Genomic DNA, 27,420 nt, shown 5'->3' on the forward strand with positions numbered 1-27,420 from the left:
AGTTGCCAGCAATTTGCAAAAGCCTTGATACACAATAATTTCTGTTATGGTGGAAAAACTAAAGTTACTAGCATACCAAGTTATGTTAAGGAAGGGAGGAGTTTACCTGGTTGAATGTGTATGCCACTTACATTTCAGTTTACTGTTACAGAAACCAGAACATGCCCTGGAAAATCCTAACTGTTTATCTGTGAGGTGGTTTCTATGAAGATTAATCATCCCAGAAACTATTAGAGGTCTACTCAACCTGTCCCATTTAAAAGATAGAATCTGAAGATTTAATGAGAAAAAGCACTTGAAGAATTCAAAATTGTGGCTAATCAGGTAATTTGAAAATATGGTTAAAAAGCATCAACGTCTGTGTATCCCAAGGCCCTTGCTCTTTTTTGTATTCTGACTTTTTTGGTTTAGCTCATGCTAAACTGCATTAGTAATTCATTTTCTTGTCTCTTTATCCAGATCCTATTCATATTTCACATACTAGCTCAAAAATCTTATCTCTGTGAAGCTTTGGTTGATTACTTCAGCTCAGAATGTTTTGGATTTATTCTAAAAGTAATGTGTTTTGGGGGTATTGCTCACTGGGCTTTGGAATACTATCTCTGGCTGTTTATGTCATGTTTATGTGTTGTGCCCTCCAACTGGTTTGTCAGTTCTTGGCTACTGGCTGAAAATAGTAGTCATTGTTATTCAGCAAATGGTGGATAAATGAGTGAAAGGAGAGATTTCTTGTGTAAGGATTGTCAGTTTGAACCCTTTACCAATTAGTTGTGCACAGTTCTGCATAACTTAGATGGAAAAATCATTGTAGATACTTGACCGTGTTATGAGGAGTTTTGTATTTTCAGTCTGCAGTTTGAGAGATTCCTTATGTGATTAAAGTGCGTATCATTTGTATTAATCGAATAACCCAGGTTTGATGCTTGAAAGAGATTCTACTGTTGGGAATAGTGGATGGGTGATACAACTCTATTTTCTGAGAATTCATTTTGTCTTTGGTGTTTTTTACTACTTGCAGCTACTACCACTTGGCCTCAAAGTATAAGCATGTAGCCTTGCCTTTTTTTAATATTTTAACTGCAAAGCTGAGGAGAGACTAAATTTGGATCCTTTAATAGTAAAACTGGAACATTATACACAGTTTAGGGTAAGATGGGTGTTGAAAAGTAATTTTCTAATAGAAAAACCTGAGTGGATATTAAAAATATAAAATAAGGGTAATCTTATATACAAAATATAAGATTTTCAACTTTTTAAAAATTGTAGTTGATTTATAATGTGTTAATTTCTGCTGTACAGCAAAGTAATTCAGATATATGTATACATTCTTTTCAGTATTCTTTTGCATTGCGGCTTATCATAGGATATTGAATATAGTTCCCTGTGCTATACAAAAGGACCTTGTTATTTATCCTTTCCATATATAATAGCTTATATCTGCTAATCCCAACCTCCCACTCCAACCTTCCTTCAAACCCTTCCCTTTGGCAACCCATAAGTCTGTTCAATATGTCTGTGAGTCTTTTTCTGTTTTGTAGATAGGTTCATTTGTGCCATATTTTAGATACCACATATAAGTGATATCACATGGTATTTGTTTTTCTCTTTCTGACTTCACTTTGTGTGGTAGTCTAGGTCCATCCATGTGGCTACAAATGGCATTATTTCATCCTTTTTTATGGCTGGGTAGTGTTCCATTGTATATATATTCTTTATCCATTCACCTATTAATGGGCATTTAAGTTGTTTCCATGTCTTGGCTATTATGAATAGTGATGCTATGAACATATGGGTGGAGGTATCTTTTTGAATTATAGTTTAGTCTGGGTATATGCCTAGGAGTAGGATTGCTGGATCATATGGTAATTCTATTTTTAGTTTTTTAAGGAACTTCTATACTGTTTTCCATAGTGGTTGTACCAGTTTGCATTCCCACCAACAGTGAAGGAAGGTTCCTTTTCTTTACGCTCTCTCCAGCATTTGTTATTTGTAGACTTGTTAATGATGGCCATTCTGCCTGGTGGGACTTGGTGCCTCTTTGTAATTTTAATTATCAGTGTTGAGCATCTTTTTCTATGCCTATTGGCCATATGCATATCTTCTTTAGAGAAATGTCTGTTTAGGTCTTCTGCCCATTTTTCTTTTCTCTCTCTCTCTCTCTCTTTTTTTTTTTTTTTTTAATTTTATGGCTGCGTCTGCAGCATGTGGAAGTTCCTGGGTCAGTGATTGAATCTGAGCTGCACCTGCAGCAAAGCTGGATCCTGTAATCCACTGCAATGGACCAGGGATGGAATCTGTACCTCTGCAGCAACACAAACTGCTGCAGTCAGATTCTTAACCCACTGTGCCACAGCAGGAACTCCTAGGTCTCCTTCCCATTTTTTGATTGGATTGCTTTTTTGTTGTTGAGTTGTATGACCTGTTTGCATCACTTTAAACTTTCATTTACTGTAGCGATGCCACCTCCCTGTAGCAAAGGCCATTTTTAACTAGTCTTACCAAGGAATAGCTCCTAGACAATTTCACTCTTTAAGTTTAGGCCTGAGCACAGAGGACAAAAGAGAGTTCATGTACTTGCCTATATAAGGGTTTCTCAACTTTGGCACTATTGATGTTTTGAGCCAGATAATTCTTTTTTTCTTTTAATTGAAGTGTAGTTGATTTACAATATTGTTTCAGATGTATAGACAGCAATTCAGTGTTTTTGCAGATTAAATTCTATTGTAGGTTATTACAAGATAATGGCTATAATTGTGCTGTATACAGTATATCCTTGTTGCTTATCTATTTTATACATAGTAGTGTGTTAATCCCATACCTCTAATTTGTCCTGCCCCCCCCTTCCCTCTCCCCTTTGGTAACCCCAAGTTTGTTTTCTACATCTGTGAGTCTGTTTCTGTTTTGGATATACATTCATTTGTGTTATTTTTTTAGAGTCCGTGTGTAAGTGATGTCATATAGTATTTGTCTGTCTCTGTGAGCCAGAGTGTTCTTTGTTGTGGGCAGCTGGCCTGTGCATTGTAAGATGTTTAGTAGGATACTTGACTTTTCTCCACTACCTGCCAGTAATACTCCACTCCTAGTTATAACAACCCAAACCATCTCTAGACATTGCCAAATGCCCCTGGGGTGTAGAATTATGCCCGTAATCACTAGCCTGCATAAGTGCTTTTCTCACAATTCTGGTTTCCTGCTCACCCCATTTGATGGCAGGAATTACCTCTCCCTTAAAGACAGAGATAAGACAGTCTAATTCTCCAAGAGAGTACAGCACTGGTCTTGTTGCCCTCCACCAAGAGGCCATATCACTGGCAAATAGTAACCCCAAATATCTTATGATAGATATTACATTATAAATAACAAGGACTTTAATTTTAGTATCTAAACAGTAAATTACCATCAACACTTTATAAGTAAGCTTGCCGGGTTTCAGAATTCAAGTCATAACCTCATAAGTCAGGTCACTGAGGACTTTTGAAATTTAACTATATATTCTTTATGTAGCACTGGGCTAATGGGTGGGACAGGGGAAAAGATATAAAATATGGTTTTATTTTGTTTGTTTGTTTTTCCTTTTTTGGCCTCACCTGCAGCATGCAGAAGTTCCTGGGCCAGGGATCAAACCTGAGCCACAGCAGTGACCCAAGCTGCTGCAGTGAGCCAGATGCACATCACCACAAGGATTTTAGCCCATGTGGAATTTATAATCTAGTTGCAGAGCCAAGTTAACATGGAACCATTAATGAATAACGTGGGGGAGTTCCCACTGTGGCTCAGTGGGTTAGAACCTGACTAGTATCCCTGAGGATTCATGTTCAATCCCTGGCCTTGCTCAATGGGTTAAGGATCCATAAGCTGTGGTATAGGTCACAGATGCAGCTCGGATCTGGTGTTGCTGTAGCTGTGGTGAAGGCCGGCAGCTGCAGCTCTGATTGGACCTCTAGCCTGGGAACATCCATATGCCACACCTGCAGCCCTAAAAAATAATAATAATAACAACATGGGATAAAATAGAAGGACAGATTTTACCATAGAGGTGCTTGGGCCTAGACTTCAGAAATTCTAAATGTGTTGAAATGTGGAGGCAGACTTCAAGCTAGAATGGAAAGCTTATTAGGGAGTTATAAGTTGAAAAATTCCCAGCACTCATACAGGATTGATGACTTCAGAATTACCATTTGTAGTAAAGATCTCACTGAACAGCTGAGGAATTCACCAGAGACACCTGAAGGCTTTTGCCTTTGTAGTAGGGCTACCCTAGCCCTAGATTAAAGGCTACTCTAGATTTAACCTAACATTTAAAAACAAGCCTTGAAGGAGTGGTTAGCAAATCCTACTAGGAACCGTGAGGTTGCAGGTTCGATCCCTGGCCTCACTCAGTGGGTTAAGGATAAGGTGTTGCCGTGAGCTGTGGTGTAGGTCGCAGACGCGGCTTGGATGCCGCATTGCTGTGGCTTTGGCGTAGTCCGGTGGCTACAGCTCCATTTGGACCCCTGGCCTGGGGACCTCTATGTGCCGCGGGAAGAGGCCCCAGAAAAGGTAAGAAGACCAAAAAAATAAATAAATAAAAGCCTTGAAAGGATCAAGCCGATCCACAAATAACTTAACTGCCTGCCAAAAAAAACCTCAATATTTTAAAACACACACATAAAATCAAGACAATAGCAATATATAATGTTCCCAATGACCAGTATATAATAAAAAATTGCTGTATATTTGAAGCTTAAGCAAAATTTGATCCATAACCCAGAGAAAAATTAGCTAACAGAAACAGAACCAAAGATGACAGAGATCATAGAAGTAGCAATAGGACATTTAAAAAGCCATATGCAGAATTCCTTAGTCCAGTGCAGTGGGTTAAAGGATCTGGTTTTGCTGCAGCTATGGCTCATGTTAAATCCCTGGCCTGGGTACTTCCATATGCTACAGGTGCAGGGGAAAAAAAAACAAAACAATGATTAGAGAAAATGTAGATTGGACAAATAGAAAACAAATATCAACTATCCTCAATAATTAAATTAATTGTAAATAGTCTAAACCCTACAAGTAAGAAGACATACCTCTCTAAATAAAAAAAACTAATTATGTACTGTGTACCAAAAGAACAAAAGGCATCATCAACATAAAGTCAGAGATAAGTGACTGTGTAAATAGAATAAAGCTGGAATACCTATATTAGTGTCAGGACACGGAATTTGGCCTATCTTCAAGACAAAAGGATAAAGAGAAATGTTCCATAATAAATAATAAAAGGGTCAGTTCATCAAGAAGATGCAGTAACAGAACTTCAAATTGCATGAATTAAAAATTGACAACAAGAATTCCTGCTTGTACAGTGGGTTAATGGTCCAGCATTGTCTCTGTGGTGGTGTGGGTTTTACCCCCAGCCCAGTGCAGTGGGTAAAGGGTCAGGCATAGGTCCCAGCTGTGGCTCCGATAAGATCCCTGGCTTGAAACTTTCATATGCCAAGGGTACAGCCAAAAAAAGAAAAAAAGACAGTTTTTATCAACCAATGTGGCCTAATTGATATGTATAGAACACTACATCAAACAGTGGCAGAGCATACATTTATTTCAAAACACAATATGGCACTGAGGTAGACCATAAACTGGGAGATTTTTAATTTTCAATAAATTTAGAACTGAAAATATCACTCAAGGTCCAATCAGGAAATAGAAATCACAATAATTTGGCCATTCACAGTTAATTTTTTTATTTTTTATTTTTTTGGGTAAAGAAGAAAAAGATAGCTTTATTGCTTTGCCAGGGAAAGGAGGCCACAGCAGGCTGATGCCTTAAAGACTATGCCACCCATTCACAGTTTAATATAGAGGATTATTAACTATGATGGGATTGAGTAACAAGGGATTAGCTAGTAGAAAGTAAAGAGAACTATAATATTATAGGAATATCAGGTATAAGAAGTAATTACTACCCCTAGGGCTGAGATAGACTCCCCAAGGTGCCCCCCTGCCCTGCTCCCAGCTCCAGGCTGAGATCTAAACCTTGTTATAGAGGGCAAGGCCATGACTTATTGTCTGACAGCAAATTTGCTTTGGTTCTTTGCCAATGTACCATGCTGGAAATCCCCCTTCTGGTCTTTATTGATACCAGAGAAAGCTTTCCTGGGTAGGTGTCTTGTGGGAGCCACTCTGCTCCAAAGTAGTCTGAGGTTGGATCTGGGAAAGCTGCTGGGTACTGGTGAAATTGCTCAGACTGCAGGAGCCTGTTACTGGGGAAGCCACCTGCACTGTAGAAACTAGGCACTAGGAAGTCACCTACACTGCAGGGGCCAGGCAAAGGAAAAGCTATAGGCACTGTAGGATTGGGGGCGGAGGGTAGGGGGTGTGTATGCAGAAGAAACTATGTGTGTTACTAGTGCCAGCCAAGAAAGCAAGCAAGAACCAGGAAGGAAAGTTCTTCCCAGCACCCTCTACTGACATAGCTTAACATTGTGCCAACTGGCAAATGAAAAGTATTTAAAGAGCATAGTTCCAGTTTTAGAGTAGACACGTAGACACTGAATCTAGAAGATAAAACATTTCCTAATAAATTGCTTAAAGGATAGATATCTTTTCTTTCTTTCTTTTTTTTTTTTTTTTTTTTTGGTCTTTTTAGGACCGCTCCTGTGGCATATGGAAGTTCCCAGGCTAGGGGTTGAATCAGAGCTACAGCTGCCGGCCTATGGCACAGACACAGCCACAGTAACGCCAGATCCGAGCCTCATCTTCGACCTATACCACAGCTCACAGCAATGCCACATCTTTAACCCACTGAGTGAGGCCAGGGATTGAACCTGCATCCTCATGAATACTAGTCAGGTTCATTACCTCTGAGCTACAATGGGAACTCCAAGGATAGATATCTATGTCATCATCTCTTCAGATGCTGAAAAGGCATTTAATATAAAATTTAATAGCCTTTTTTTTTTTTTTGGCCGCACCTTCAGCCTGTGGAAGTTCCTAGGCCAGGGATTGAACTTGCACCACAGCATTGACCCTAGCTACTGCAGTGACAACACCAGATCCTTAACCCACTGTGCCACAAGGAAATTTCCGAAATTTCATATCTTTTTTTTTTTTTTTAATGGCCATACCCATGGGATATGGAAGTTCCTGAGCCAGGGACTGAATCTGAGCTGCAGCCATGGCAATGCTAGATCCTTTTACCCACTGCACTGGGCCAGAGATTGAATCTGCACCTGTGCAGGAACCTGAGCCACTGTAGTCAGCCACAGTGGGAACTCCTACTATCCATTTTTAATTTTAAAATCTATGGTAAATTAGGAATAGGATACTTCCTTTACTAATAGAGAATATCAAATATTCTCTTCTAGTAGCATGGCTAGTAAAGTTCTTTGAGGGGCCCTCCTCCTGCAGATTGGGTATAATCTGCATGAAACATGCTGTATAAGGCAACATTGATCCTCTGAGGTTGAGAAAGTTCCTAAGGAGTCCTCACCACCACCACCCACGAACCCCTAGCGCAGACTGATCAGCGAGCTGACAGGAGGACATATTGTCTATAGCAGCTGCAGTCCTGATCCACAGCCAGCCATGCATGGGACTCCCTCACTGAAACAAGATTCTCTATGGGAGCTGAATTAATTTTAAATCTATGTTGCTCTCTGGCAATGAGCAGAAACAGAAGCAAAACCTTTCTAATCTAGAAAGGACCCCTAATCTAGGTCAAGAGGACTCCCAAGGTTAAGGTCCAAGCAATGAGCTCACAATCAAAGAACCATAAGCACCAAGAAGTCAGACTTCTTGGTGAATATCTGCAGAAATAATATTCAACAGATAGATAACTCCAAGTGTCATTGTAGGAGCTGATAGGGTATAGAATAACTATGTTCCAAATGTTTAAAAAGTAAAGGCTGGGAGTTCCTATTGTGGCTCAGTGGTTAATGAATCTGACTAGCATCCATGAGGATGCAGGTTCTATCCCTGGCCTCACTCAGTGGATTAAGGATATGGCGTTGCCATGAGCTGTGGTGTAGGTTGCAGACGTGGCTCAGATCCTGCATTGCTGTGACTGTGGGGTAGGCCGGCGGCTGTAGCTCCGATTCAACCCCTAGCCTGGGAACCTCCATGTGCCATGGGTGCAGCCCTAAAAAGCAAAAAAATAAAAAATAGAAAAGTAAAGACTAAAATCACAAAGATGAGCAAGGTCTAATGAGAAGGCAGACTAGGAGGCAGGTGAAGGAGAGAATTTCTAGACATGAAAAGCAGAATTGTTGGAATGACAAAACTCAAATGCAGGTGTGGCCATACAAATAAAAGTTAAAAATAGAACTAATACATTGAATAGCGTGTAGGTAGTGTGTAGGTGTTAGGAGGAGAGGTCAGTGGGGTTAAAATGATTCTAAGATCATTTTATTTGGAAGAAGGGCTAGTAGACTGTTTACATTTTAAGTTAGAGGTATAAGAAAACTTCTAGAAAAAACAAATATAGTGTATGAATTTCAAATAAAGGGAGAAAAGGGGAATTTTAAAAGTTTGAACAAAAACTTAATTTTTAAAAAAATACCCCAAAAGGGGTAAAGGAATAGATCAGAAAAAGCCAGGTAAACATAAAAAAGATGTAGAAATAAGTTGAAATACATCAAGAATCAAAATAATATATGTGTATTAAAATTACCTGTTAAAAGGTAGAAATTGAAATAAAAAGAAAAATCTACCTATATGCCATGTACAAAATACTCAGTTCCTTAGGAATTGGTTCCAGGATCCTCGAGGATACTGAAATCCATAAATGCTCAGAGTCTGTATGTAAAATGGGTAATATTAGCATATAACCTACACACAAACTCCCATGTATTTTAAATCATCTCTCAATTGCTTGTCATACTTAATACAGTGTAAATGATATGTTAATAGTTGCTAGCACATGACAAATTCAAGTTTTTCTTTTTGGAAATTTCTGGAATTTTTTCCCCAAACATTTTTCAATCCAAGATTGGCTGAATCCATGTGTGTGGAATCCTTGAATAGGGAGAGCTGACAGTATATATGGGGAAATGGTTTTTCAGGCAAAGGGAAAAGCAATTGCAAAGTCCTTGAGGCAAAAACAAAGTTCAAGGAATGCAAATATTTAAAATTTTAAAATCTGCTTAGAATCAATATTTTTTCTATTTCAAACAAAATATAGAACACTTACCATCACATAGACCCATTTATCCTCTCCCCTTTATGTTATAGTTGTCATCAATTACATCTACATATATCAAAAAGCCCTTCAGGCAATGTTGTAGTTTTTGCTTTTAACGTCAAGCGTATTTTAATGAACTCAAGACAACAGCCTACCATATTTATATAGATACTTTTCCTGGTACTCTGTGTTCATTCCTAATGTTCCAGGTTTCCTTCTAGTACCATTTCTCTTCTGTCTGAAGAATTTCCCTTAGCAATTCTTTTCTTCATCTGAGAATGCCCTAATTTCACCTTAACTTCCTCTTTTTTTTTTTTTTGTCTTTTTACCTTTTCTGGGGCCACTCCTGCAGCATATGGAGGGTCCCAGGCTAGGGGTCGAATCGGAGCTGCAGCCGCTGGCCGACACCAGAGCCACAGCAACTCGGGATCTGACCCTCATCTGTGACCTACACCACAGCTCACGGCAACACTGGATCCTTAACCCACTGAGCAAGGCCAGGGATTGAACCTGCAACCTCATGGTTCCTAGTCGGATTCGTTAACCACTGTGCCACAACGGGAACTTCTCACCTTAACTTCTGAAAGATATTTTTACTGTACCTACTATTATGTGTTGACCATTCTTTTCTTTATCACTTTAAAAATGTTGTGTCACTTCCTCCCAGATTTCATGGTCCCTTATGAGAAATCTACAGTAATTCAAATTGTTGTTACCCTGTAGGTAATAATTGCATTTCTGTGGCTGCTTTCAACATTTTTCTGTATTTCTCAGCATTTTGACGATGATATGTTTGCGCACAAATACCTTTATGTTCATTATATTTGGGCTTTGTTGAGGTTCTTGACTCTGTTGATTTATGTCTTTTGCCCAAATTTTCAACACCTTTTGTTATTAAGTGTTTATCCGATATTTTTTTCTCTCTCTTTCAGGCTGGGTAATTTATACTGATCTATCTTCAATTTCGCTGACATTTTGCTTTGTCATCTTTACTCTGGTACTGGATGAATATTTAATATTTAAATTTAAATGTTTAAATTTTTGGCTACTACATTTTTCAGTTCTAAACTAAACATTTGTTTTTTTCTTTATATTTTCTGTTTCTTGCTGATAATTTGTATTTTTCCATTGGTTTCAAAAATGCTTTTGATTGCTTGCTAAGAGAATTTTTATAACGGAGTTGAAAACTTTGAAGGGCCTGAGATTTTACCTTACTTGCAAGCTAACAAGCTAGGCTGCCATAGTTTCAGGGATAGTAGCAGAAGACATGAGTCCCCAGGGTCAGAGACAAAGGACAATTTATTACCCACAGCAGGAGCAGGAAGCAGAATATCGGCATTTATGCCAGTTTCCCGAGCCCCAGTTCCCACTGAGTAATGTCAGGGGGACCATGTGACATGGGAGCTTCATCACAGGAGAGGAACTCTATGCAAAACTCCAGTTTGTCATAAGGGGCCAGCAAACCTATCCAACTGTGCCCTGGAGAGAGAAGTTATCTTTTTTATTCAGGTAGCACACAAATCTGTCCTTGGCCCTAGAAGAAGACGTTATCTCTGTCTTCCAAGGGTGTTTGCTCTATAAACATCCCTGAAAAGATAGTCCAGGAAAAAAGCTATTAATGCCCTTGCCCAAAGGACATGCAGAAATACAACAGATCAGTGGAGAATTGTCTCCCAACAAATAGCTCCCTCAGAGCCTTTGTCAGATGACTCCATCATCTGTATTCTCTCAACATTGACATCTTTTTTCCCCATGTGAATTGAGACTTTTCCTGGTTCTTTGTATGCTTAGTAAGTTTGGATTGCATCCTAGACATTTTGACTGCTGTGTTTTGAAACTGTATTGTGTAAATTCTATTGAGAATGTTGGTATTTTGTTTTAGCAGGCAGTCAACCTGGGTAGGTTCAGGCTATAATGTAGTGGTATATACCTCGAGGGAACTAAGATTTTGGAAGGAAGGGGAAAGGTGTGGAATTGTCAGTGGGGAGCATGCGGGGCACCTACCTCATCACTAGGCATTTTAGTTAAGGTGGTAAAGGATTAAAACAACAACAAACAAACAGCTGCAACTTGAGAGCATTGCAAGGAACAATATTACTAGGAGATGGCTAGGTTTTTGGTTAGAGTAAGAAGATAAACACAATGTTTATAACAGTTGTTTAAGGCTGATAGGGGATTTGACTGACAATAGCACACTGAAAGAATCAAAATAGATCAAGAGAAGTGGGAAGTTATTCTAGAATAGAGCAAAGCATTATGGAATTAAGAATCTAGATGATGTACTTGACCTGTTACAAGAGGCAAATAGGCACAAGAGATAAGATGGAGTTCTTTCTTTTCCTGTTGGGATTGTTCTTTTAAGCAGTTTGTAGTCTCCAGTTAGAGTGTCAGAATTGTCCCTAGGCAGTTTATTTTGGTGAGGCAAGCAGATACTGTGATTTGGGAGGGGAGGGGTAAGTCAGCTTACCAGGAGCACACTGAACTCTGTGAGCCTCTAAAATCCAGTTGGGGAGTTCCCGTCGTGGCACAGTGGTTAACGAATCCGACTAGGAACCATGAGGTTTCGGGTTCGGTCCCTGCCCTTGCTCAGTGGGTTAAAGGATCCGGCATTGCCGTGAGCTGTGGTGTAGGTTGCAGACACGGCTTGTATCCCGCGTTGCTGTGGCTCTGGCGTAGGCCAGTGGCTATAGCTCCGATTTGACCCCTAGCCTGGGAACCTCCATATGCTGCGGGAGCAGCCCAAAGAAATAGCAAAAAGACAAAAAAAAATAATAATAAAAAATAAAAAAATAAAATCCAGTTGGGGTTGTAGTTAGAAGGACCTATGGAGCCATAATTGAAATCTAGGGATACTGAGAACCCTGGAAACTTCCTTTATAGACTAAATCTTTGTTGTTGCTGCCACTGGACAGGCAGTTTTCCAGGAGCGTGGAAAGTGTATAGTGATATAAATATCTACAGGGAAAACCCCAAAAAAGCAACATCATTTTAAGTCTCTCCTCAAACTTCAACTTATCAGAGGTGGTTTATTCGAACATGTTATCTGAAATAGTATTTTTCATGGTCATTTTCCATACTCTTTACTATGCTTCCCTCACCTTCTTAGCACTTAATCACTGCCTGTCATATATTTATTTATTTAGTATTTCCTCTCAGTAGACTGGAAAGTTTTTGTTTGTTTGTTTTGTTTTTGTTTTTTAATTTTATGGTCGCACCTGCAGCCCATGGAAGTTCCTAGACCAGGAATTGAATCTGAGCCACAGCTACAACCTACACTGTAGCTTCGGCAACAGTAGATCCTTTAAGCCACTGAGCTGGTCCAGGGACCGAACCTGCATCTCCACAGTGACCCGAGCTGCTGTAGTCAGATTCTTAACCCACTGTGCCCTGGCAGGAACTCCAGACTGTAAAGATCTTGAGGACAGATTTTTTTTTTTTGTCTTTTGTCTTTTTTGTTGTTGTTGTTGCTATTTCTTGGGCCGCTCCCTCGGCATATGGAGGTTCCCAGGCTAGGGGTCCAATTGGAGCTGTAGCCACTGGCCTACGCCAGAGCCACAGCAACGCGGGATCTGAGCCGCGTCTGCAACCTACACCACAGCTCACGGCAACGCCGGATCGTTAACCCACTGAGCAAGGCCAGGGATCGAACCCGCAACCTCATGGTTCCTAGTCGGATTCGTTAACCACTGAGCCACAACGGGAACTCCCAGTTTTGTTTTTTTTAACTGCTCATTTTCAGAACCCAGAATAGTGCCTGACACATTGTAAGCATTCAGTGAATATTTATAGAATGAGTGAATGGATAGAGAAGGATATTAGACTCTTTAAGTTAGTCTTAATGAGTGAACAATTACCCAATCAATAATCATAAAATTAATAGTGTTTTCTATGTACTAGCAAAAGCCATTAGAAAAATGTTTTAAAAAGTAGTATTTATTAACAGCACCAAAAAGCTATAAAATATCCAGAATTAAACCAAATGGAAACTAAATAACATTCAAATTTTACTGATAGAGTTGAATAGAGAAACATACCATATTGCTGGATGGAAAGACATAATATTGTAATGATGCAAATTCCCCCAAAATTAATCTATAAATTTAACACAGTATCAATCAAAATCTTAGTGACATGTTTAGGGAAGACAGAAGGGCAACATTTTATTAAAAGATTTAAATTTTCAGGAGTTCCCGCTGTGGCACAGCAGAATTGAATTGGGCTAGTATCCATGAAGATGTGGGTTTGATCCCTGGCCTTGCTTAGTGGGTTAAGGATCCAGCATTGCTGTTAGCTGTGGTGTAGATCACAGACGCAGCTTGGATCCCAAGTTACTGTGGCTGTGATGTAGGCCTGCACCTGCAGCTCCGATTTGACCCCTAGCCTGGAAACTTCCATATGCTGCAGGTATGGCCCTAAAAAGCAAAAAAAAAAAAAAAAAAGATATACTTCCCCTTGGAGGACCATCAACCTCATCTTTCATACGACTTTATATCAAATCTGAGTAAAAGATTAGTGTAATGTTTTAATAAGATCAGAGTGTGTGAGTGTTTTAATTTCTGCACCAGATAAGATAATCATGTCAAAAAGTCAAAAGCACTTATATGATTAGGTATAAACTCTTATAGTTACTTGATTAAGTACCTTGCATAAGGTGAAATGGTCTACAATATTTTATTTCTGTAGATTGAAATTGTTCATCTTTATTAGGGGATAAATACTAGGGAATATTTAAATTCAGAATATAAGTAGATAATGGAATCACCAGTCCTGTTACCACCTCATGCAATAATGTAAAAATAGACCATTCACTGACAGAAAATTTAATTTTAATCAGCTTCAGACATAAACTGTAGAGACAACACTGCCATCTAGCTGTTGAATACTGAGTATATTGCTGAAACATTCTTGACAATGCTGTTTCTTTTATGCAGCTACTCAACATTCAGAAGACCCCAAGTAAATTTCCTTTCTGAGATTGTGACTCTGCCTGCCAGAGTGTGACTTATGCTGCCCCTGCTAAGTACAAGCCTCACCCGGGGAGGAGACGGTATCCTCTCACCGTCTCATGCTCAAGGCTCTCCTGTACTACACACACTGCAAGCAAAACAAACAGAAAACAACCAACCAACTTGATCCCTGCCCTAGGGAGATTAGAGAAATAAATAGCTAGGCATTTCAGTGCCTAGATTGGTGAATGAAATGTTTCAAAAGTGAGGAAAAAGAGGGTGCATCTGTGTAAAGCACAGATATTGATCCTTATGCGAAAGACGGTGCAGTCCTATAGAGGAAGTCCTTGGGTTCTGGCCTCTGGGATGTTGGCTGCATGTCTGCCAGAGTGTGGCAAGTCAGTGACTACTGTTTTAAACTGTCAGGAAGTCCAGCAGAGACTAGGCTAAATACTACCACTCTCAACATTCAGCATAGCAGCCCCCGCAAGGATCCAGCAGTTACCACCACACCCTGGACCTAGAAACACTCCTACAAAGATTAGGTCGAACACTGCCTAGGACCCTCAGTTAACCCGTTGTACTCAAAACAACTGGGCAAGAAGCTGAGAGACTATATTTCTATTCAAACTTTTCATTCCTGGTCACTGCTCAGAAGGCAGCCTCCTCACCCACCCATCAGCTTTCCATTTCTTGTTTGCAAACTGCTGTGTACCTGACAGCACACCCTCTAGACCTCTCATCCCCACCTTTCCCACAGAATCCTTCCTTAGCCCTTCTCAGCATGGACCTTAGCAACCTGTGCCACTGTAAATAAACTCACCTGTACCTTTACAGCTTTTTTGATGAATATGTCTTCTATTTCCTCCACCTCTTTCTCAAAAATACTACTTCCTTTTCAGTTTCTTCAAAGTGTATGTACTACAAACCTCAGAATTGCTATTGCCCTTTTTTGTCCCATAGCCTCTTCTAAAGCACTTCACTGTCCTATAAAAAAACTTTCATTCCTTTGAGTTTAGTCCATCCAGTTTGCCACCCTTTGCTTTGTCCCTAACAGCCATTAACCCCCAGATCTTTTTCCACAATAACATTATGCCTGCATCATGTTATTCCTTTAAACCTCAGTTTATTTCATCATTTCCTAGGAGATTTCATGGTTCATGTGGAGGGACTATTGAACACCCAAGCATCACAGTTCAGGGCCACTTCAACCTCATTCTCTGGGCCACACTATCTGCTTTGTTATGGGTTAGTTCTGAGTGATTTCAATACCCTTATCCTCCCATCCATGATACCCTCATCTACACTCTCATCAAGACTCATTCCTGTAATACTGCCTTTTCTTCCAGTTTATTCTTTTTTTTTTTTTTTTTGTCTTTTTGCCATTTCTTGGGCCGCTCTTGCGGCTTATGGAGGTTCCCAGGCTAGGGGTTGAATCAGAGCTGTAGCCGCCCGCCTATGCCAGAGCCACAGCAGTGCAGGGATCCAAGCCGTGACTGCAACCTACACCACAGCTCACAGCAACGCTGGATCCTTAACCCACTGAGCAAGGGCAGGGATCGAACCTGCAACCTCATGGTTCCTAGTTGGATTCGTTAACCACTGAGCCACAACGGGAACTCCTTCCAGTTTATTCTTGGTCCCACTTCCTTCCATATCTGGCCTGGATCTCTTAAATGTTTATTTGATTAGTTCTCTCCTTGGGGCTTTCAATCCCCCTCTATATTTCTCCTTCCCTGGTATCTCTCACATATAGAACAGTGCTATATTCTGCCAGGCACCACTGCCCTCAGCCCTCTTTCCTTCATCCATGTCTTTTTCCTCCATCCATCTTCCATCTCACAATTCTGGGTCAGTCCTATAACGTTTGGTTGTATAAGCCATTCATTCAGCTGAGATACTAGAAATAATCATAAAACAACTACACTTTCATGATTTCCAAACTCAGTCCCATGGTTAACACTATTCATTAATGCCTCTGTCTTTATTTTAGTCAGCTATCTATTCCTAACCATTCTCTTCAAACCATCTTCCCCCAGACTAATCTTTTACCCCCTCCTACTTCACAGATAATATCATCTGTTATTTTCTACTTCACAAAAAAATACTGAGACTGTCTAGTGTAAATCTCTGCTCTCACAGCTATAAGTTTACTTATACCATTCTTTTACTTCCTTTTCACTTCTGAGAAAAGGTGTGTTTTTCAAGGCCCACCTTTCTTGTCTCCTTTGGGACCTGACTCCATCGATTTTCTCCCTCCTTCTCTACAAATTTCTTTCATTCTAATTAAAATCACGCTGAAATAGGAGTTGCCTGGTGGGTCAGCAGGTTGTGGTTCTGGTGGTGTCACTGCTGTGGCTTGGGTTGCTGCTGTGGTGCAAGCTTGATCCCTGGGCCGGGAACTTCTGTGTACTGTGGATGTGGCCAAAAAAAAAAAAAAAAGCATGCTCAAATCTCTCAATTATCATGACCCCTCTTTTTACCCTTTTAACTCTTTTTGGTTTCTGCCCTCCATCTTTCCTTTCCGTCTCATTTAAAGTTTTTTGAAAAAGCGGCATTCTCTTGAAGTCTCTGTGTCTTCACCTCTCATTCATTGCTCATTTCTCTGGCTTAAATTCACACTACTTTGTGGAAACTAATTTTGCTAAGTTTATAAAGGACTTCCTAATTGCAAAATCGAATAAACATTAGACTTCGTGAGTTTTGATAAAGTTTTCACTAATGGTAATGTTTTCCCCCATTTTACTAAGGAAGAATGTTATACTCTTTGGCCTAAAGTATAACACTGTAGTTGTAGTGAAAGGTAAGTACAGAATTGATCCTATTATCTTGGTTTCTAATTATAATACTTTAGCAAGACATCCTGGCAATCTCTAATAATATATCTTGGAGTTCCCATCGTGGCTCTGGTTAACAAATCCAGCTGGGAACCATGAAGTTGAGGGTTCGATCCCTGGCCTCGCTCAGTGGGTTAAGGATTTGGTGTTGTCTTGAGATGTGGTGTAGGTTACAGACACGGCTTGGACCTGGCATTGCTGTGGCTCTGGCATAGGCTGGTGGCTACAACTCCGATTAGACCTCTAGCCTGGGAACCTCTATATGCTTCAGGTGTGGCCCTAGAAAAGGCAAAAAAGACCAAATATATATATATGTGTGTGTGTGTGTGTATGTATATATATGTATATCATGTAGCTCTTGGCCATGTTACTATGGGCATCTTAGCCACTAGGGTGGTTTCTTTTGCAGGACACTACATTTCATTTAAAGGATAAAGGAGAGAATTGGTAAATGATCTTAGACCCCTATCTTCACCATGTTAAAAATCCAACTCCCCATTATAAAAGGAGATCCAAACACCAGCATAAAAGGGGGTTATGGGGAGAAAAAGGTAAGTTTGGACATAAAGCAGTGTCAGCATAAAGCATGCTGTATATATCAAAAGGATAAACAAATACTATGTAAAAATGCATAGTTTAGAAAATGGCTACTTTTAGGAATTCCCTCACACATTGGAAACAATCCGATTAGGAACCATGAGGTTGCAGTTCGATCCCACTGCTTTGCTCAGTGTGTTAAGGATCTGACGTTGCCATGAGCTGTGGTGTAGGTCGCAGATGCGGCTCAGATCTGGTGTTGCTGTGGCTTTGCTGTAAGCTGGTAGGTGTAGCTCTGATTGGACCCCTAGCCCGGGAACCTCCACATGCTGCAGGTGTGGCCTTAAAAGGACAAAAGATGACCAAAAAAAGAGGCTCTTTTTTAAAAAAATCAATTCTTTTCTAAAGCAGTTGTAAATAGCATGAGGCATTTAACTTCAGTAATAGCTCTTTAAGCAAAATAATGTGATCCAGGAATACAGCGTGGTTTAGTTTGCCTTTAAATGAAAACCTGGGTTCAAGTTCCTGCTCTTACATCTAGTTTTGTGAACCTGAACACCCAGCTGAGAATGGGAGAAGCAGCACGGGGGAGGACGTTCTGGGTGCCCTGGGCAGCTCGCTACTACTACTGGGTACCTTTAACAAGTCATGGAACGTCTCTGACACGCTTAGGTTCATCTGTAAAGGAGGGATGATAATACCTACATGTGAGCACCTTGGAAGTTACAAAAGGCAATAATGTTTTAGATATTATTTGAGCCTCCTTTCCTCCTGAAAAACTATGTTGTACGTCCTGGTAACCAACCCTCCTACTTTTCTTTTTCTCATCACTCTTGATAAATCAGTAAAAGTACCCTTAACCTTCTGAGAGAGTACAGAAATCAAGGAAGCATTTATTTCAATTGTAGATTTTTTCCTTACTTTCTGAGTGAATTATTATCTTGGTATTAGTACATTTTTGTCCACCCACTTTATCAGTGAGGAAAAAAAAATTGTTTCTTTTTTTTTTCCCATTACCCCCCCCCCCCTTTCTTTTTGCTGCCCCTCTGCATGTGGAAGTTCCTCAGCCAGGGATGAGACATGAGCCACAGTTGCAACTGGATCCTTTAACCCACTGTGCCAGGCTCGGGATTGAACGCACATCCTGGTGCTGCAGAGATGCTGCTGATTCCCTTGTGCTATAGCAGAAACTTCAGTTGTTTCATTTTTTAAAACTTTATAAAAAGTATCCCACATAGACCTAAAATCAACAAAAACACGTGATATTAGCCATATTTATCTCAAACATGTTTTTTAATAAAAATTAGTGACCACTTATATCCCTCTCCCACCTTTAAAAAGGACCACTGTCCTGAATTGTTTATAATTCCTAACCCTGTTTTTAAGCTTTTACTTTATGTGGCTACAATAAACTATAATCAGTATTATTTGATTTGAAAAAATTTCGCTCAGGAGTTCCCATTGTGGCACAGCAGAAAAGAATCAGACTAGTATCCATGAGGATGCGGGTTTGACCCCTGGCTTCGCTCAGTGGGTTAAGGATCCAGCGTTGCTCTGAGCTGTGATACAAGTCACAGATGCAGCTCGGCTCCCGAATTGCTGTGGCTGTGACATAGGCCGGCAACTGCAGCTCTGATTTGACTCCTAGCCCGGGAACTTCATAGGCCACAAGTGTGGCCCTAAAAAAAAAAAAAAAAATCACATTTAAGAAATATGCCATTTATGGAGTTCCCGTTGTGGCACAGCAGAAACGAATCTGATTAGGAACCATGAGGTTGCGGGTTTGATCCCTGGCCTTGCTCAGTGGGTTAAGGATCCACCGTCTCCATGAGCTGTGGTGAAGATTGAAGATGGGGCTTGGATCTGGCATTGCTGTGGCTCTGGTGTAGGCTGGCAGCTGTAGCTCCGATGAGACCCCTAGTCTGGGAACCTTCATGTGCCAGGGGTGCGGCCCTAAAAAGACAGAAGACGGAAAAAAAAAAAAAGAAATATGCCATTTAACTTGCTTTGGAGAAGGGACAGGGGATCACCACTGTTTTGGAGCACATTTTTTTTTTGTCTTTTTGCCTTTTCTAGGGCGCTCCCGTGGCATATGGAGGTTCCCAGGCTAGGGGTCCAATCGGAGCTGGAGCTGCCGGCCTACACCAGAGCCACAGCAACTCGGGATCCAAACCACATCTGCAACCTACACCACAGCTCACGGCAACGCCGGATCGTTAACCCACTGAGCAAGGGCAGGGACCGAACCCGCAACCTCATGGTTCCTAGTCGGATTCGTTAACCACTGCGCCACGACAGGAACTCCTGGAGCACGATCCTTGATGATTCACTCAATGCTAGCTTATTTGTTTAAACTGTACAGCATTTCATTAAATGAATATAATACAACTTATTTATGTTACATTTTGTTTTGTTTTTTGTTTTGTTTTTGTTTTATTTTGTTTTGTTGTTTGTTTTTGTTTTGTTTTGTTTGTATTTTTGCTATTTCTTTGGGCCACTCCCATGGCATATGGAGGTTCCCAGGCTAGGGGTCTAATCGGAGCTGTAGCTGCCAGCTTACACCAGAGCCACAGCAACGCGGGATCCGAGCCGCGTCTGCAACCTACACCACAGCTCACGGCAACGCCGGATCGTTAACCCACTGAGCAAGGGCAGGGATCGAACCCGCAACCACATGGTTCCTAGTCGGATTCGTTAACCACTGCACCATGATGGGAACTCCCTATGTTACATTTTATTTCCAAATTTCATTATTGCAAATAATACTGCAGTGAACATTCTTGCATGTCTCTCTAGCAAATATGTGGAAATATTTACATGTATGTGTGTATATGTGTGTATTCTAGAAGAATTGCTCATTTATACACATGTTTAATTTTAGTAAATGAGTATTGCCAGTTGCCCTCATACTGATTATAGTAATTTATACTCCAAAGACAGTACACCTGAGAGTTTCTATGCTGTTTTTCAACAACTTTGTCAATAGATATTCAGACTTCTAAAATGTTACCATCTTGATAGATAGGAATTATCACATCTTCATTTTGAACCTGTTGACCCCAATCCTTTAAAACCTTTGATTTCTCAACACTATTATCTTCTATTTCTCTTAGCTTTTGGACAACTATTTCTTGGTCTGTTTTGCTAGCTTTGCTTCCTCTACTTCCTTTTCTCTTGGTATGTGAGTTAACATCTTTTTTTTTCATTCTCTTTGAGCAGTCTTGTCCAAGCCACACAACTCCCAGCTACCATTCAAGTCACCTTTCTTCTAAGTTTCAGACCCATATACCTAATTGCTTATTACACAGCTTAAGGGACTTAATATGCCTAAAATTCCTGTCTGAAAGACCTCCTTCCCCCTCAATTTCTTCTTCCCAATTCTTAACTTTGTTTAATGATACAGTTAAAGACAGTGTTTTATGCTAAAACCCTGGCCATCACTGCTAACTTTTACTTCTCCATGCACTGCTCTCTTCCCAGAGCCAAGTGACCTAGGTCCTACCTTCTTAACATCTCTTGTAGCCTTGGCTCTCCTCTCCATACTTAACTGCTATTGTCCTTACCACTTCTTACCAGATGTTGCACTGATCAGAAGCAAGTATCAAATGAGATAACAGGTGCAGGATGTTTACTGTATTGCCTGGCACACAGTGAACACTCAGTGAGTGATAGCTGCTATTCACCAGCTCAGCTTGAGTCTTTCCATCAGACTTGGTGCCTCCAATTTTGTTCTCCATTCCCACCATAACACTGCTAGCAGAATTCTTTCATACTTATTATTCTTCCCTATTTCTTCATTAGCTGACCTTTGCTTACACAAAGCCAAATCCAGTCTTTTAGCAAGTCCTCTAAGTCTCACTTTAATCAGAGCACCAACTTCATTTCCCAGATTCCATTCACACTGTTTTACATACAGTTCCTGAATACACTGTCTTACTTCATGCTCTCTTTTGCTGTATAGGAAATTCATCTTTATCTTTCCAAACTCAAGGAACATTTACCCTTAAGTTTTTCCTAGTCCATCCAAACAGAAATGAGTACTGATTCCTAAGTTTATGTATTAACTGCTGCGGTCATTTCTTTTTCCTTCTTTTCTTTTCCTTTCCTTTCCTTTCCTTTCCTTTCCTTTCCTTTCCCTTCCCTTCCCTTCCCTTCCCTTCCCTTCCCTTCCCTTCCCTTCCCTTCCCTTCCTTCTCTTCTCTTTTCTTTTCTTTTCTTGCTTTCTCTCTCTCTCTCTCCCTCTCTCTCTTCTTTTCCCCTGGCCAGGGATCGAATCAGAGCTACAGCTGCTGGCCTATGCCACACCCACAGCAACTCAGGATCTAAGCCACATCTGCAAACTACACCTCAGCTCTTGGCAAAACTGGATCTTTAACCCACTGAGCAAGGCCAGGAATCAAACTCACGTCCTCATGGTTACTAGTCATGGATACCGCTGAGCCATGATGGGAATTCTTTTTTTTTCTTTTTGTTTTTTGCAATTATTTCTTTTTATTCCCACAGGGATTTTTTTAATTACTCAATGAATTTATTACATTTATAGTTGTACAATGATCATCACAAAATTTTATTGGATTTCCATCCCACACCCCCAGCGCACCCACCACCCCCCAAACTGTCTCTTCCGGAGACCATAAGTTTTTCAGTGTCTGTGCATCAGCATCTGTTCTGCAAAGTTCATTGTGTCCTTTTTTCAGATTCCACATGTCAGCGAAAGCATTTGCTGTTGGTGTCTCATCATATGGCTGACTTCACTTGGCATGATAGTTTCTAGGTCCATCCATGTTGCAAAAAAATGCTGGTATTTCGTTCTTTTTAATGGCTGAGTAATATTCCATTGTGTATATGTACCCCATCTTCTGGATCCACTCCTCTGTCGATGGACATTTGGGTTGTTTCCATGTCTTGGCTATTGTAAATAATGCTGCAGTGAACATTGGAGTACATGTGTCTTTGCGAGTCGTGGTTTTCTCTGGATAGATGCCCAGGAGTGGGATGGTTGGATCAAATGGTAGTTCTGTGTTTAGTTTTCTGAGGCATGTCCATACTGCTTTCCACAGTGGTTGCACCAATTTACAATCCCACCAACAGTGTACTAGGGTTCCTTTTTCTCCACACCCTCTGTAGCACTTCTTGTTTGTAGATGTTTTGAGGATGGCCATTCTGGCTGGTGTAAGGTGGTACCTCAGAGTGGTTTTGATTTGCATTTCTCTAATGATGAGTGATGTCGAACATCTTTTCATGTGTTTCTTCGGCCATCTGCATGTCTTCTTTGGAGAACTGTCTGTTTAGATCTTCTGCCCATTTCTTGATGGGGTTGTTTGTTTTTTTGGTATGGAGCTGCAGAAGGTGCTTATAAATTTTGGAGATCAATCCCTTGTCAGTGGATTCACTTGCGAAGATTTTCTCCCATTCTGTGGGTTGCCTTTTCGTGTTGTTTAGGGCTTCCTTTGCTGTGCAGAGACTTTTGAGTTTGATTAGGTCCCATTTGTTTATTTTTGTTTTTACTGTCAGTACTCTTAAGAGGTGGATCTGAGAGGCTGTTGCTGTCATTTATGTCAGAGAGTGTTTGGCCTAAGTTTTCCTCTAAGAGTTGAGAGTGTCTGGTCTTATATCTAGGTCTTTAATCCGTTTAGAGTTTGTTTTTGTGTATGGTGTTAGGGAGTGTTCTAATTCCGTCTTTTCCATGTGGCTGTCCAGTTTTCCCAGCACCACTTACTGAACAAGCTGTCCTTTCTCCCTTGTATATTCTTGCCTCCTTTGTCACAGATTAGTTGGCTGTAGGTGCGTGGGTGGAATTCTGGGCTTTCTGTCCTGTGCCACTGATCTATATTTGTGTCTTTGTGCCAGCACCATATGGTTTTGATGACTGTTGCTTTGTAGTATAGTCTGAAGTCTGGGAGCCTGATTCCTCCAGCTCCGTTTTTCTTTTTCAGGATGACTTTGGCTATTCCGGGTCTTTTGTGCTTCCAAACAGACTTTAAAATATTTGGTTCGAGTTTTGTGAAAAATGTCCTTGGTAATTTGATAGGGATTGCATTGAATCTGTAGATTGCCTTGGGTAGTATAGTGCTTTTGATGATATTGACTCTTCCAATCCACGAGCATGGTATGTCTTTCCATCTATTTGTGTCCTCTTTGATTTCTTTCATCAGTGTCTTATAGTTTTCAGAGTACCGGTCTTTTGTCTGTTTAGGTAGGTTTACTTCTGGGTATTTTATTCTTTTGGATGCGATGATAAACGGGATTGCTTCCCTGATGTCTCTTTCTGCTCTTTCGTTGTTAGTATATAGAAATGCCGTCAATTTCTGTGTATTAGTTTTGTATCCTGTGACTTTGCCAAATTCGTGGATGAGCTCTAACAGTTTTCTGGTAGAGTCTTTAGGATTCTCTAGGTATAGTATCGTGTCATCTGCAAACAGTGATGGTTTTACTTCTTCCTTTCCAATTTGGATTCCTTTTATTTCTTTCACTTCTCAGATTGCTGTGGCTAGGACTTCCAAAACTAAGTTGAACAGTAGTGGTGAGAGTGGACATCCTTGTCTTGTTCCTGATCTCAGCAGGAATTCTTTCAGCTTTTCACCATTGAGAATGATGTTTGCTGTGGGTTGGTCATATATGGCCTTTATCATGTTGAGGTAGGTTCCCTCTGTGCCCACGTTCTGAAGGTTTTTTTTTTAGTCAGAAATGGGTGTTGGATTTTGTCAAAGGCTTTTTCTGTGTGTATTGAGCAGATCATGTGGGTTTTATTCTTCAGTGTGTTAATGTGGTGTATCACACTGATTGATTTGCGGATATTGAAGAATCCTTGCATCGTGGGATAACTCCCACTTGATCATGATGTACAATCCTTTTAATGTATTGTTGGGTGTGGTTTGCTAGTATTTTGTTGAGGATGTTTGCATCGATGTTCATCAGTGAAATTGGCCTGTAGTTTTCTTTTTTGTGTAGTATCTTTGTCTGGTTTTGGTACCAGGGTGATGGTGTCCTCATAGAATGAGTTTGAGCGTGTCCCTTCCTCTGCAGTGTTTTGGAGTAGTTTCAGAAGGAGAGGTGTTAGCTCTTCTCTAAATGTTTGCTAGAATTTGCCTGTGAAGCCATCTGGTCCTGGACTTTTGTTTGTTGGAAGTTTTTTAATCACCGTTTCCATTTCAGTAGTTGTTATTGGTCCGTTCATCTTTTCTATTTCATCTTGGTTTAGTCTTGGAAGATTGTACTTTTCTAAGCATTTGTCCATTTCTTCTAGGTTTTCTGTTTTATTGGTGTATAGTTACATGTAGTAGTCTCTTATGATCCTTTGTATTTCTGTGATGTCCGTTGTTCCTTCTCCTTTTTCATTTCTAATTTTATTGATTTCTAATTTTATTGATTTTCTTGATAAGTCTGGCTAAGGGTTTATCAATTTTGTTGATCTTTTCAAAGAACCAGCTTTTCATTTCATTGATCTTTTCTATGGTTTTCTTCGATTCTATTTCATTGGTTTCTGCTCTCATCTTTATGATTTCTTTCCTTCTACTAACTTTAGGTCTTGTCTGTTCTTCTCTCTCGAGCTGCTTTAGATGTAACGTTAGCTTGTTTATTTGAGCTTTTTCTTGTTTCCTGAGGTGGGCTTGTATGGCTGTAAACTTTCCTCTTAGAAGGGCTTTTGCTGCATCCCATAGGTTTTGGAGTGTCGTATCTTTGTGGTCATTTGCTTCTAGGTATTTTTTAATTTCTTCTTTGATTTCTTCAGTGATCCATTGGTTGTTTAGTAGCATGTTGTTGAGTCTCCACGTGTTTGTGTTTTTTGCAGTTTTTTTCCTGTTGTTGATTTCCAGGCATATGGTGTTATGGTCGGAAAAGATGCTTGATATGGTTTCAATTTGCTTAAAGTTACTGAGGTTTGATTTGTAGTGCAAGATGTGATCAATCTTAGAGAATGTTCCACGTGCACTTGAGAAGAATATGTATTCTGTTGCTTTTGGGTGGAATGTCCTATAAATATCTATTAAGTCCATCTGGTCTTATGCTTCATTCATGGCCTGTGTTTCCTTATTGATTTTCTGTCTGGATGATCTTTTCATTGCTGTAAAGTCCCCCACTATTGTTGCGTTATTGTCAATTTGTCTTTTTAAGGTTGTTAGCCGTTGCCATATATATTGTGATGAACCTGTGTTGGGTGCATGGATATTTAAAATTGTTATATCTTCTTCTTGGATTCATCCTTTGATCATTAGGTAGTGACCTTCCTTGTCCCTCAAAATATTCTTCATTTTAAAGTCTATTTTGTCTGATATGAGTATTGCTACTCCAGCTTTCTTTTGGTTCCCATTTGCATGGAATATTTTCCTCCATCCTCTCACTTTCAATTTGTATGTGTCCCTAGAAGTGAAATGGGTCTCTTGAAGACAGCATATGTATTGGTCTTGTTTTTGTATCCATTCAGCCAGTCTGTGTCTTTTGGTTGGGGCACTTTGTCCATTAACATTTAAGGTAATTATTGATACGTCTTTTTGCCAATTCTTGGGCCGCTCTCGCGGCATATGGAGGTTCCTGGGCTAAGGGTCGAATCGGAGCTGTAGCTGCCAGCCTAGGCCAGAGCCACAGCAATGCAGGATCCGAGCCTCGTCTGCGACCTACACCACAGCTCACGGCAACGCCGAAACCTTGACCCACAGAGCAAGGGCAGGGATCGAACCCACAACCTCATGGTTCCTAGTCGGATTCGTTAACCACTGCGCCACAACAGGAACTCCTAATTATTGATATGTATGTTCTTATTGCCATTTTATTAATTGCTTTGGATTTGTTTTTGTTGTTCTTTTTTCTTTCCTTTTGTTCTCTCCTCTTCTGGTTTGATGAGTGTCTTTAGTGTTGTATTTGAGTTGATTTTTCTTTGTTTGTGTATCAATTGTAGATTTTTGGTTTGCAGTTATTCTGAAGTTTTGATAAAAGAGTCTGTATGTATATGAGATTGTTTTAAGTTGTTGTCTTTTTTTTTTGTCTTTTTGCTATTTCTTGGGCTGCTCCCGTGGCATATGGAGGTTCCCAGGCTAGGGGTCGAATTGGAGCTGTAGCCACCGGCCTACGCCAGAGCCACAGCAACACGGGATCCGAGCCGCGTCTGCAACCTACAACACAGCTCACGGCAACGCCGGATCGTTAACCCACTGAGCAAGGCCAGGGACCGAACCCGAAACCTCATGGTTCCTAGTCGGATTCGTTAACCACTGCGCCACGACGGGAACTCCAGTTGTTGTTCTCTTAATTGCAACTTCATCTCCAGTGTCCTGCATTTGTGCCCACCTCTTTTCATGATTTCTGATTTTGGTGGTATAAGTGTGCATGGATGATTTCATATCTTTACTGTATATGTACCTTTCCTGGTGAGCCTTGCCATTTGTGGTATTTTTGTTTCTGGTTGCTGTCTTTTCTGCCTAGAGAAGTTCCTTTAGTATTTGTTATAAAGCTGGTTTAGTGTTGCTGAATTCTCTCAGCTTTTGCTTATCTGTAAAGCTTTTGATTTCTCCTTCAAATCTGAATGAGAGCCTTGCTGGGTAAAGTAATCTTGGTTGGAGGTTTTTTCCTTTCATCATGTTAAATATATCATGGCACTCCCTTCTGGCCTGCAGAGTTTCTGCTGAAAAATCTGCTAATAACCTTATCGGGGTTCCCTTGTATGTTGTTTCTTTTCCCTAGCTGCTTTCAGTATTTTCATTTTGTGTTTAATTTTGGTCAGTTTGATTAATACATGTCTCATGGTATTCCTCCTTGGGTTCATTCGTAGCGCTTCCTGGATTTGAGTGAGTGGTACTTCCCCATGGTAGGGAAGTTTTTGGCTATTACCTCTTCAAATATTTTTTCTGTCCCTTTCTCTCTCTCTTCTCCTTCTGGCCACCCTATAATACGGATGTTGGTGTGTTTAACATTGTCCCAGAGTTCTCTGAGACTCTCTTCATTTGTTTTCAGT

General features: G+C 40.3%; 1 long non-coding RNA gene across 1 annotated transcript in view; it reads left to right on the forward strand.

Annotated features, from left to right (window-relative positions):
* The window catches only part of LOC125137928 (uncharacterized), a 38,271-nt gene that overhangs the window by 1,084 nt on the left and 9,767 nt on the right, over positions 1–27,420 (forward strand). Inside the window, exon 2 of the long non-coding RNA XR_007137539.1 lies at positions 152–324. This is a non-coding gene — a long non-coding RNA (uncharacterized LOC125137928). The remainder of the gene's footprint in view (positions 1–151; positions 325–27,420) is intronic.

The sequence above is a fragment of the Phacochoerus africanus genome, chromosome 10 (assembly GCF_016906955.1).
Source record: "Phacochoerus africanus isolate WHEZ1 chromosome 10, ROS_Pafr_v1, whole genome shotgun sequence".
NCBI lineage: Eukaryota > Metazoa > Chordata > Mammalia > Artiodactyla > Suidae > Phacochoerus > Phacochoerus africanus.